Here is a 13,341-nt window from a genome sequence, read left to right on the forward strand (position 1 = left end):
TCCTTGGTGGATCTCTTTCAGTCCTACTACCCTCTTCTCTTAGGAGATCTGTTCGTCTTTGGCAGTTAGCCAAGCCTATGGATGCATCTTCTCCCTCCCCAGCCATCACTCACTTTGCCACAACACTTGTATTCACCTAATTCATTGGTTGGGTTTCTACAATAGCTAGGCTCGGCTGTTTAGAAAACTACATTACCCAGAAAGAACTGCACAAGTATGGGTGGAGCCAAAGGGAATTATGATGTGCTCATCCAGTTAGGGCCAGACTTCTGCCTTCCTCCTCCAGGTTGCGATTTTTACATTTTAGGTTTTTTTTTCATGCATTCTCAGGCTTTAGGGCACTAGTCAGGAGTAGGAGGAGGCCTGGGGTCAGCTTCCTGTGGTGCAGGGTGTTTCTGAGGCACCGGGACACCAACAGCTCCAGGTTGGCATCTCCATGCTTTCCAGTTCCTCTCTGCTCTCAACGTTTCAGCAGCCTAACCCCACGGAACCCTCCAGCCTGGGGAGCAGGCCTCTCAGGTCTAACACTAAGGATGGTGAGTCCCTCCTGATGGCTGATGGGGAAGCTGGTGGAAGTCGCAGTGCCACTTTGTAAGGACGTGATGGTGACACAGAGCAGGGAGGATTGGGAAACCCTGGCCTGTTCTGCGTGTAAAGGCAACATTGAGATGAGGTGTGGTTTTGCATGAGGAGTTTTGCTTTCACTCTCAGAACACTGGGACCATAGATGGTTGGGAAAAAAAAGGACATTTTATGAAGTAGGGTTCTAGCTTTTCCTAACATTGCTCAGTGGAAGAATAGACTAGAAGACAGAGGACAGCAGCTGTGGACAGGAAGGAACAGTCCTGTAAATGTTAAGGGAACTGTAAGAGTGAGCACTGAGGACTGAGATCATACAGGCACCTAGAGTTCACCTAACCTCTGGGCTGGGCAAGGGCACTGAGCACCCTGAACACATAGAGCCTGGTGGTTGCCAGGCTCTCAACAGACCATAATCTTTTCACAAAATCCTGTAAATGTAGAATTGATTATGTATACGGGTTTGTGGAACTTATTTCAGCACCTCACACACTTGTGGCCCGTGAGATTGTAGGGTTGTGGGACTATTGCTGCTCTTGTATTCCTTGGACCTGGGCACTTTCAATAGACACTAAGCCGAGAATCCTAAGGCCAGAAGTAGGGGTTCATGGTGTGGACCTTGTTTCTGACAACCAGTGTAGTCAGTATGAGGTCCTCCACACATAGGTTCCAGAATGTGCAAAGAGTAAAGAGAGCTGAATCAGGAACCTGTAGGGTATGTCTATAAAAATACATATATAGCCGAAACCAGTTTGGCTCAGTGGATAGAGCGTCGGCCTGTAGACTGAAACGTCCCAGGTTCGATTCCGGTCAAGGGCATGTATACTTTGGTTGGGGGCACATCCCCGGTGAGGAGTGTGCAGGAGGAAGCTGGTCGATGTATCTCTCTCATTTATGTTTCTAGCTCTCTTTCCCTGTCCCCTTCTCTCTGTGAAAAATCAATAAAATATATATTTTTAAAAATACATATATATATATTTTTATTGATGTTAGACGTAGAAAGAATGGGGTGGGGGTGAGAGAGACAGAGCAACAGGGAGGAGCAAAAAATAGGTAGTGGTTGCCTCCTGCAAATATCTACTATGGATCCAGCCCAGAACCTAGGCATGTGACCTCACACCGGTGCATGGGTCTATGCTCAACAAAATGAGATATATCATTTAGGACAGTATATCATTTTAATACAGGGAATCATGGTCAGGTTGGAAATGACAGTAGTAGTTCAGAAGGCATAGTGTGAGCCTGAGGACTAACTTTCTTCCTGGGGCCACTGTTTGTGAGAAGTGGGTGTCACAACACAGCACAGGGACAGAAATTGTCATGTGGGTAAAAGATAATTGTTTAACAGTGGCCAAAACCTTTAAAAGATGAGTGGACCTGAGATTATTCGACGTCAAAGAGTAATTTAAACAAGATGATACTAAGTCTGGTACATATCAACTTTTCTAAACTTTCACCAGGATTTTCTTGTGACTCTTGTTGTGCCCTGGCTTTGGGGAGTTGCAGTCAGTGTTGTGGATTAGCTAGAAGACTTGAGTGGTCATCTGTGAGACTCACTGGGAATGGTTCAGGGGGCCATTGGGCTGGGACTTGAGTGAAGGTTAAGTGAGAGTTGTTGGCTGTGACTAATGAATGAACATCAATTGCAGCATAAGAGGAAGTGGGCTATAGATATTTGAGATCTGATTGTTGTTCTTAATAGTTGTTAAGGTTGAAAGAAATATACAGTCATGAAGAGAGGCCTACATAGCAGGAATCAAAGCTGTGTCTATGAGTGTGGACTATCATAGTCTGGGCAGTGCTTGATCCTGATTCAATATGGCAATCATCCTCTGTACCAGACATGCTGACTAATAAGTAAAAGGCCAGGAGATCCTAATGGGGGCCGGGGCTGGGGAAGTGCAGGTTTTAGAGAGGTGTGGTAGAAAGAGTGATGTGCACTCAGAGAGGGAATGTGAATTCATGGCCACAGCGCCATGACACTGACATGAGTGACTGAAGAAAGAGTCTATTTCAGTGGTTACTAGATGTGACAATAAGGTAAGAGAGAACTAGATTTTGGAGATGGTGAACTATAATTTTGGAAAAGATGGTTATTAGGAAAAAATTTATCCACAACACAGCATATTTGAAATGGTGCCTCTGGGAAGGAAGCTGTGTGAGATGAGTGTTGTTCAAGGAACTATGTGCAGCAGGTAGTACAAAGCAATGGCCTCACCAATTGGGATTGGGATCAAAAGAGTGACGTGTGATGCCATGTTTTTAGTGTCTTAGAGGAGTAATCTTAGGGACTACAATGCTATTTCCTGAGAAAATAGTATCAAATCACTCCCACTGTCTTTATGGCCAATATTCCTCACTAACCTATGCTTTTGATACCCAATCTATCGATAAGAGGCAGTGTGGCATACATGGTTGAGCCCGAGCTCAGGTATCTTCTATCTACTCAACTGCCTTAATTGTTGGAAGAAAAATATCAGCACGAATATAAGAAGACAGTTCCTTTCAAGGAATGAAGGCCTGACATTTTCTCAAATGTGAAGTGTGGAAAGAGCAGATGGATTTGGAGGGTAGGTAGTAGGATAGACTTATAATATTGGGAGTGACTGTGATTATGAGTTGTACTGTCCCCATTATGACAGGCTGTGAACTTTGAGGATGTGGCTATTACCTTCTCTCAGGAGGAATGGGGGCTCCTTGATGAGGCTCAGAGACGTCTGTACTGCAATGTCATGCTGGAAGTGTTTGCACTTGTATCATCTGAAGGTAAGAACTTGGTTTTTTCCCAGTGTCCTGAGGTGATGACCTCTCTTCCTTTATTCCTCAGGCATAGCTTTCTCTCTCCCACAGCCAGAACATTGCCTCTGCTAATTTCCCCCACTGTCCTGTCAAATGTGCTGTGGCTGCCAGCCTAGTCAAAGGACTCCAAGATCATCTATAAGACCTGTTATCTCAAAAAGTACATTAAGTGTTAGGGAGTCAGGCGTCTTGCAGTCAGCTTAATGGGTCTCAGTTTGCACTTTCTCTTCAAGGGAAACTAACAGTGTCCACATGCATGGCTTCAACTTCAACACTCTTTCTCTAGGTAAGGATTCTTTGTGGCACCTTCTGCCATGTTATGGTTTTTATCAACATGAACCATGGGCTGTTCTTGTAATGCCCCATTGAAATGCTGTAATATTTTCTTCCCTGAATACTATAGCAAGCTGTGTGGCTCAGGCCCAGTGCTGACTGCTCACTACTTCATCACCTGTTCCTCTGCACTGGTGCCTCTGCAGTATTCTGCAACATTGGCTTGCACATGTGTTATGAGTTGCACTTACATATGTGCTAAAGAATTTTCAAAACTTACTACTCCTTTATTGATATTTACTGAAGTAAGATGGGACCAATCTCTTTCACATCTCTCTCATTCCCCAACAGATAAGTCATGGTGAATGCTGTTAGTTAAAGGATGAGCTGGAGATCCATATTCTAATCCATGTGGTGCTTTGCATGTTTGTATCATACTTCTGTTGAGGCCTCCTTGTCTTGGGATCTTCATTAGCCCAAAAAAGTCACAAGAGCCTTTTTTTTTTTTCTTTTTTTTTTTTTTTAAAGACCCTCTTATTCATTCTTCCTGCACATCTTTTATAATCGATAATTTCATGGAACCAACATGTAATGTGTAACACACTTTTACAATGAGACTTCCCCCTGTCACACAGTCAATATTCATTTTCTCACCATTTCTCACTTTTCAGGTTGCTGGCATAAGGATGATGAGGAGTTCTGTTCTGAGTATAGCGTATCTATACAAGGAGAGTCACAGGACAGGGCTTCTAAGACAGCTCCAGCCACCCAGAGGACCCCTCTGTGTAAGCAGTGTTTCTCTGTGTTACAACATATTTTTCACCTAACTGGTTCACATTCAACATACTTTGAGCAAAATGCCTTCTGTAGTGATACATGTGTTGGAGACTTATGTTTCAGTGCATACCCTTACCAGCACCAGAGGAATGAATGTGAAGATGAGTCCTGGAAACAAGCTATGGACTGGGCATCCTATATGAGCAGGTACAGCTTCTACTTATCGATGGTGCCTTCAACTCGCCGGGATGTTGGAGAAGATTTGCAATACACCTTGGAGCTTCACCAGCACCAGGCCACTCTCAACATCGAGGAGCTATGCTGTGATAGTGAGGTTTCACAGAAATTTCCTGATTGTAAAAGTGATCACCAGTGGAGTGACTGTGAAAATTCTGCAAGTCAAATCCTGAAAGTTGTTCAATGTCAAGGTGAATTTTCTGGAGAAGTGATTTATGAGTGTAAGAAATGTAGGAAAGTATTTGGACGATTCTTTAACCTCATTGGACATAAGAGAGTTCATCCTGGAAAAGAGTTGTATGAGTGTAGTGAATGTTGGGTTTCTTTCCATCGAAGAGCTCACCTCACTGTACACCTCAGACTTCACACTGGAGAGAAGCCATATGAGCATACTGAATGTGGGAAGTCTTTTATACAAAAATGTAACCTTATTAAAAATCAGAGAATTCGCACTGGAGAGAAACAATATGAGTGTACTAAATGTGGGAAGTCCTTCAGTGATATAAGTGCACTCTTTAAACACCAAAGAGTTCACAATGGAGGGAAGCCATATGAGTGTACTGAGTGTGGGAAGACATTTAGCCAAAAATCTCACCTTATTATACATCCGAAAGTCCACACTGGAGAAAAACCATACGAGTGTACCAAATGTGGGAAGTCCTTCAGTGGAAGAAGTAAACTCATTAAACACCAAATAGTTCATACTGGAGAGAAACCATATGATTGTACTGAATGTGCAAAGTCTTTTATCCAAAAATCTGACCTTAATAGACATCTGAATGTCCACACTGGAGAGAAGCCATATGAGTGTAATGAATGTGGAAAGTCCTTCAGTGATAGAAGTGCACTCTTTAAACACCACAGAATTCACACCGGAGAGAAGCCATATGAGTGTACTGAATGTGGGAAGTCTTTTAGCCAAAAATCAATTCTTATTACACACCAGAGAGTTCACATTGGAGAGAAGCCATATGAGTATACTGAATGTGGGAAGTTCTTTAGTTACGGAAGTGCACTCATTAAACAACAGTTAGTGCACACTGGAGAGAAGCCATATGAGTGTACTGAATGTGGGAAGTTTTTTAGCCTAAAATCTCACCTTATTATACATCGGCAAGTCCACAATGGAGAAAAGCCATTTGAGTGTACTGAATGTGGGAAATCTTTTATCCGAAAATATGACCTTATTAGACATCTGAATGTCCACACTGGAGAGAAGCCATATGAGTGTAATGAATGTGGAAAGTCCTTCAGCGATAGAAGTGCACTCATTAAACACCAGAGAGTTCATACCGGAGAGAAGCCATATGAGTGTACTGAATGTGGGAAATCTTTTAGCCAAAAATCCTACCTTACTTTACATGGTAAAGTCCACAGTGGAGAGAAGCCATATGAGTGTACTGAATGTGGGAAATCTTTTTTCCGAAAATCTGACCTTATTAGACATCTGAATGTCCACACTGGAGAGAAGCCCTATGAGTGTAATGAATGTGGAAAGTCCTTCAGGGATAGAAGTTCACTCTTTAAACACCAGAGAGTTCACACCGGAGAGAAGCCATATGAGTGTACTGAATGTGGGAAGTTCTTTAGTTACAGAAGTGCACTCATTACACACCAGTTAGTGCACACTGGAGAGAAGCCATATGAGTGTACTGAATGTGGGAAGTCTTTTAGCCAAAAATCTAACCTTACAATGCATCGGAAAGTCCACACTGGAGAGAAGCCATATGATTGTACTAAATGTGGGAAGTCTTTTATCCGAAAATCTGGCCTTACTAGACATTTGAAAGTCCACACTGGAGAGAAGCCATATGAGTGTAATGAATGTGGAAAGTTCTACAGTCAAAGAAGAACATTAATTAAACACCAGAGAGTTCACACTAGAGAGAAGCCATATGAATGGTAATGAATTTGGGAAGGTCTTAAGCCAAAAATCTAGTCATATTAAACATCTAAAAGTTCACACTGGAGAAGAGTGTTAAATGTGCAGAAATATTCTATTTTAGTCACTTAAATTAACACTAAAGGTGCCTGGGACCTTTTTTTTTTTTTTGTCTTAAACTTTTTAATGAAACATATAGTGTACTATAGTCCTCATGTGTTTCCAGTACAAGTAAGAATTGAAGGACATGCCCAGAACTACTATCTGATACATTTGTAGCTCAAGAGATTTTTTTATTGAATTATGCTTTTATGAATTCTTTTAATTTCTAATTCACCAACCTGTAAATTGCTTACTGTGCTCTGTTTGGTTTATGATTTTTTAGTAAAGATATTTTTCTCTATTACCTTAATTTATTTTATTTTATTTTTTACACTTATAGGTATGATTGTCAAGCACAATTATGATATATCATCATAGAGTTAACAGCTATTGTTTGGAGTTAACAGATATTGTTTGAATCCTAACCTTTCTGTGCTTTTGGTGGGACAGCATAATAACAGAAAATTACGCTTTGAGCAATATTGGCTTATAATGCATTGCTGCCCAAAGCCTTGAAAGAAAGACTACTTGACTTTGTGGTTTTAGTTTTGCATATTTGATCCCAGCACATATGGGGATGTAGGAGGCATCTGTTTTTTTTCTCTCGCTCTCATATTGATGTCTCTCTCAATATCTCTCTTATTCCTCCCTCCCTCTCTCTCTCTCTCTCTCTCTCTCTCTCTCTCTCTCTCTCTCTCTCTTAAAATATCCTCAGATGAAGATTATCAAAAAATGCAAACATTCACTCTGGTGCCCTGAGATGAGGCCTCTGCCTGCACAGCCTAACTTTACTCACTCCTTCATGCCTTTGCCTGGGACATTCCCACTATAGCTGGGCACACTGTGTCCTTCCCAGGGTTTGGAAGAGAGGAGGCCCAGTCAAAGCACAGGGGGAATTGGGATTCTGTGTCTGTCTGAGATGTGCTGGCCAGGGCTCTTCTATCTCCATCCAGAGTGCATCTCTCCACCCCCTAGGCACCTTCCTGCTGCAAATGAACCCAATTCTGTATCTAGGAGAAACCCCTTGGTGCTTTGGACCCCAAAATCAGTTCACTTAGAAAGTCCTGCCTCCAACAACCCACTCACCCCTGAGACCCTCTGGTGTTTAAGTCTCTTTTCCATTTTAGGGATTATTTTGCTGTTTGATTTTATCAAAAATAAAGCACTCCTCTCCTCTCCCCCTTACCCAAACAGTCCTGGAGGTAGTGTGCATGCTACAGGAGATGGTGCTGTATATTTTGAGTGGTGAGAACAAGCTGCAATACAAGCATTTCCAGAAAGAAAGGGTCTCAATATAAGTCCACGTTCTGAATGTTGAGATGTGGTTGGTGTATCCCCTCCCTAAGTTTTTCCTTTGCATAGAAGACCTTTAATGATGTGATAGTTTTTGGATTATGGGGAATAGTGCGTTGCTAGGGAATGTGGTTGAGGGGCAGAGAGGTTGGGTTCCTGTGAACGTTCTTCTGCCACTTCATCGGCCAGGTTCCTTGAGTTGGTAGGCTGAGGGAAGCTGTAGGGATGAGAACTTGGATCAGGTTGGATGGAGGGTCAGCAGCCATGGGTGAGCATAATGGACATATATAAAGACTGAAGCTGTGGATACTGTTAAGCCCAACTGTTTCATGTGTTGTAAATGCAGAGTCCTCTGTCCTTGGGAACTGGCATCTAGTGGAGGACAGTCCACAAATAATGAAGGACAGTCCACAAAGCCTGCTGTGACTGGTAACAGCAGTATGGGGGAAGGTGAAACTAGAGTTGGTCAGTGGGCACTTCACTGAAGAGTTCTGTGAAGGGCTGGCAGACTTCAGGTTGTAGCCTGCAGGGAGCATGCCTTGTGCATTTGCAGCTGTATGGAAATCACTCTGGCTGCTTTGAACACCAAGGATCAGAAAGTGGTAAAAAATAAATAAATGGTGGCCAATTAAGCAGTACTATAGTGAATCTCATCCTGAGCCCGATTGAAAATACAACTAAATCAAAGAACATCCACTTGTATTAACAAATTAGATGCAGCTGAGCAAACCATTTACAACTAGGAAGGGCAGATGAGAATGTCAAGAACTGGGAAGTGGACTTTCCAGGGACAGCAACCAGTGGGTCAAGAGGGTGAGGAGGAAGCTGTGTCGCAGCAAAGCTGTGTCCCTTCACGACGTGGGTAACATCCGAGTGTGTAAAGGAAAAGCCACAGGGCAGCTGGCTGCTGGGGATACTGGACCAAAGGCAAAAGTCCTGAAAGGCTGCCCCATGAAAGGAGGGCCATACAGCGTGGTGCTGGGGAGAGACAAAAATGCAGTTTCCTTGATATGGTTTGGTTTTGTCTTTGCTTTCATTCTATAAACCCAGAACACAGGACTTTCCTATTGCAAACACTCACCTGGGGCTTTGGAGCTGGGAGAGAGGCAAAGGCATAAAGTGCCTGAGGAGGAAAGCAGGACAGGGAGACATAGCCAAGAGTCCTGCATTGGGACATTCTTTTTTTTTAATTGTTACATAAGTCTCCTTCACCCCTTTCCATTGACCTCCATCTACCTGCTTCTACCCAAAAGCACAGGCCCTCACCCTTTGGCTATTTATGCCAACTGGTTATGCTCATCGGCAAGCATACAAGTCCTTTGGTTGATCTTTGATACCGTTACCTCCTGGGCCTTCTCTCTTTGTTTGGATGGTCTGTTCAATGCTTCTGTGACACTGGCTGTATTTTTGTGAATCAGTTTACCGTATTTTCCGGCATATAAGACGACACTGTGTTCTAGTAAAAAGCCTGCTCAGATTGACCAGAGTCAGAGAGGCGGTCTATTAAAAAAAGAACTGATGTTGCCTCGGAAGTGGGGGGTAGTCTTATACAGCGAATATAGGCCTAAACCTATGTTTTAACTGTAAAATTAGGGGGTTGTCTTATACGCCAGAAAATACGGTATGTTCATTATATTGCACAAATGAGTGAGGTCATGTGATATTTATCTATCTCTGATGGCTTTATTTCCCTTAGCATAATACTGTATGGGTCCATTGATGCTGTTGCAAATAATAAGATTTCCTATTTTTTTACAACAGCATAATATTCCCTTGTGTGGATGCACCACAGGTTTTGAATCAACTCATCTGCTGATGGGCATTTAGGCTGTTTCCAAATTGTAGCTCTTATAACTACCATTGTGCTGCTATGAACATAGGTGTGCATATATGCTTTCTGAGTCGTGTTTCTGAGTTTTGGGAATCTATTGCTAGAAGTGTGACATACTTAATCTTTCAAACCTAAGTGGCCAAATTTCCCCAGAAGAGCTATCCTATCCTTGTAGACTCAGGGAAGCCGATACTTTCTGCCACACCCTGCATTTTGACCTTAACAACAACAACAACAAAACAAACAAACAAACAAAATGCAGAGGCTAAGTTTATGGGTCTGAATAGTCTAAAAGAGTGTCTGTATAGGAAAAGGGACTGGTCCATCCTTCTATTCTTGGAATCCTATCTATTAAAAGAGCAATATGCAAATAAACCATCACTTCACTACAACTGCAAGCCAAGCCCATCAGTCAATCTGGACCGACTATGCAAATTAACCCAAAGAAGATTACTGCAGCCAAAGAGGGAGATCAGAAGGGAGGCTTGACGTTCCCATCCCAGTAGGGGAGGAAAAGATGCAGCACGCACTGGAGGTCTACAGGTGCACAGATCCGCAAACCCCTGTGTTGCGGCCAGGAGGATGTCAATTGGGTCCACCATGGTGGCTGTCCCTGCAGTCATGCACCTTCTGGGCCAGGAGGCGGGACTTGCACAGCCACTCCTTGGCACTGATGACCTGCAGGTGCTACTTCCACTCGGCCCACAAGCTCCACTTGTCACAGTTACCCCTGCCACCATCGCCATGTGGGGAATACATGCTGCCCTCCAGTGACCCACCTCCTCTGCTGAGAGGCTCTTCCAGTGTGCTGTACACAGGCCCAGAGCAGCCTGGGTGGGGCAGGATGCCTGCGAGTTCTGCTCACTGGCTGCTTTGCACCTGCGTGTGTTGCCCATACCCAGAGTTTGCTGGCCAAGGCTATGAAGGCAGGCGTCTTTCCGCACCTTTCCCACTGGCCTCTCTGTGTCTGAATACGCTGCCCATGAACCTGGAGCCAGGCGCCTGGCTTCCTTGTCTTGGCAGTGCTCTCTGGGCTGGTAGGCGGCCTCCCGCCCCACCCACTGGCATCCCCACACTTGTGAGTGCTGCCCACAAAGACCAGAGCAGCCAGGACGGGGCGGCTGCCTGCCTTCCTTGCCTTGCCGAAGAACCTAGGAGTCCCACCAACCCCCCGCCACTTGGTGCCTGCACCCTAGGGCTGGAGGCATTCTGGCACCCAGGACACTCAGAGCCTATGTGCAGGCCTACAGGTAGGAGCACCCTGGGTCACCAGGATGTTCCCAGGACCTAGGCCATTCCGTGCCTGCATATGCAAAATAACCTGCCAAAGATGGTGGGTTAATTTTCATACTACTCGTGATCGGCTGGTGAGCGTAATAAATGTATGGCCAACTTACATGTTTCTTTTAATTATATAGGAGATATACATACATACATACATATTCTCTGTTTGCAATATTATATAATTCTCAGCAATATTTAGGAAAACCCCAACAGACTTCAAAGGAGCATATGCTATTAAGAATAAAATTTTATACACTGGTGTCTTTTGTTGTAAGACTCTGAGGTTTAAATGGAACCACCAGAGAGAAAAGATGGCAACAGAATAGACAGATATGTCCTGAGGCTTGTCCCGGAGCGGGTAGAGTGAGCAGCTGAAACAAGTGGAACTCAGCCCAAATTAGGCGAGCAGCTGCAGTTGGTGAGATAGTTTGCACCGGGGAAGGGCAGAGGTCCTCTGGATAAAGGTAAAATCAGGGATCTAGGCAAGAGAATCTGCCAAGCCTCTGTGGCTAGAAGGTCAGGGGGAATCTACAGGGTGGCAGGCCGCGTCCCTGAGGACAGGCACAGCATCTAACTGTGAAAAAAAAAAAAAAAAAAAAAGGACCATGGACTGTGGGAGGTGGGGGATTGGGATTTTGGACATTGGAGTTTGGACTTTGGATCTGAGCTCAGAGGCAGTTCTGAAAGGCTGGCCGGACCTTACAGTGCAGGCAAAAGAGGAGCTCCTGAAGACAAGGTCCCTCCTTGCACTGGGGCCTGTGCCTTTCCCCACTGAACCTGGTTCATGGGACCTTTCGGATACAGACACTTACTCTTGGCTGAGGGGCAGGAGATGGTGTGGGCTTGTGGAATCTGGGGAGAGTAGGGGGCAGTCCAGGGGAGGTGGTAGTGGTCTAGTGCTGAGTTATATCTAAGACTCCATCACTATTTTCTCCTGAGAGAGCCCCTCTCTCCAGTCTCCAGGCAAACAATATAGCCACACCCAGATAACACCTTGAATAATACAAGGAATCTGAATACTCCCTGTGGACATAGGATGGGCCTAAAGAGGAAGCTTTAGCCCCAGCAACCAGAAACTGACAGGGCCTTTGGAGGTCAGATGCCTCAAAAATGCTGACCTGCTGGGCTTGGCTTGATACAGGGCTCAACCAGGTTGCTCCATGCCCTTCTGTGTCTGGCCTGAGTCATGGACTCGGAGACTTCTGGTTCCTGGGCAAAATGACCCTGTCAGCAGCACACCCAGGGAGCTGGGTCTCTGGTCTGGTGACCTATCCAGGGGACTGAGTGGGCTGTTGATGGCTCCTTGGAAATAGTTGTGAGCTCGCGCTCTCTCTCTCTCTCTCTCTCTCTTTCTCTCTGGTTAATCCTCAATTGAGGATATTTTTTCATTGATTTTTGAGAGAGTGGAATGATTGCCTCCATCACACACCCAGACTAGGGCTGGGAACCTGCAACCAGGTACATGCTCTTCACTGGAATCGAACCCTGTACCTTTCAGTCCACTGGTGGATGCTCTATCCATTGAGCCACACCAACAAGGCCTAGAGATGGTTGCTCTCCATGCAGGTGACAGTGGGCTCAATGCTCCTGGGAGGCCAGCGCCATATTGATGATATTGATCAGACAGTGACACAGTAACCAGGACTCCAGGCAGATGGCGCCCAGAGCATGGCATGGGGACAGAAGGAACCACCCAGCAGCCCTGGGCCTCTTCCTCCAAGGCTGGTCCGTAGGTCTGTTTGCTCCCACCATAGGCGCCTCTTGGAGCATCCCCTGCCCAATGGCGCCAGAGGGGGGCACTGTTGCCTATGAGTGAGACCAGGTGAAGTCCCAGAAGCACGGGTAAGTGGTGCCTGTCTGCCCACCCAGGACCATCCCACAGCTGGGCACAATTCAGCTTGTGCGCACCCCAAAGTGAAGTGTAATCTTGGGCCCAGTTTCCCAGGCTTATCCTCTGGGTCCCCATGCAACAATGTAACGAGGGCGGTGCCTGCAGCGTCATTTGCATACGCTGGGACTTCGCCAATGGGCAGAGCGGGTCGGGGGCAGGGAAGAGTGACCACAGCCCAGGCGGTGGCCATAGCCCAGGCCCTGGAGGCAAGTGCCCCGGAGCCCTGCTCTTCAGGGGACGGACTCTGGCGCCTGTTTCCCTTGCGCAGCAGGCCCGCCCGGCCCATCCCAGCGCAGAGACCATGCTGCTCCGGGGACTGCGGTCCAGGGTTCCCCACGGCTTTCCTTCCTCCCTTCGTCTCTCCAGGTCTCCCTGGCCTGGCCCCCAGGTCGG

General features: G+C 45.5%; 1 protein-coding gene and 2 long non-coding RNA genes across 3 annotated transcripts in view; 2 read left to right on the plus strand and 1 right to left on the minus strand.

Moving 5' to 3' along the window:
- LOC311614493 overlaps positions 1-4,736 on the plus strand; it is a 14,590-nt gene extending 9,854 nt beyond the window's left edge. The window contains exons 2-3 of the long non-coding RNA XR_014793680.1: positions 3,222-3,345; positions 4,323-4,736. This is a non-coding gene — a long non-coding RNA (uncharacterized lncRNA). The remainder of the gene's footprint in view (positions 1-3,221; positions 3,346-4,322) is intronic.
- Positions 1-13,341, plus strand: part of LOC311614488 — a 350,039-nt gene that overhangs the window by 219,557 nt on the left and 117,141 nt on the right. The window lies entirely within an intron of this gene.
- LOC311614433 (zinc finger protein 416-like) overlaps positions 1-13,341 on the minus strand; it is a 173,197-nt gene that overhangs the window by 136,227 nt on the left and 23,629 nt on the right. The gene's annotated exons all lie outside the window — the stretch shown is intronic.

The sequence above is a fragment of the Pipistrellus hanaki genome (genome assembly GCF_964339955.1).
Source record: "Pipistrellus hanaki genome assembly, chromosome: 21".
NCBI lineage: Eukaryota > Metazoa > Chordata > Mammalia > Chiroptera > Vespertilionidae > Pipistrellus > Pipistrellus hanaki.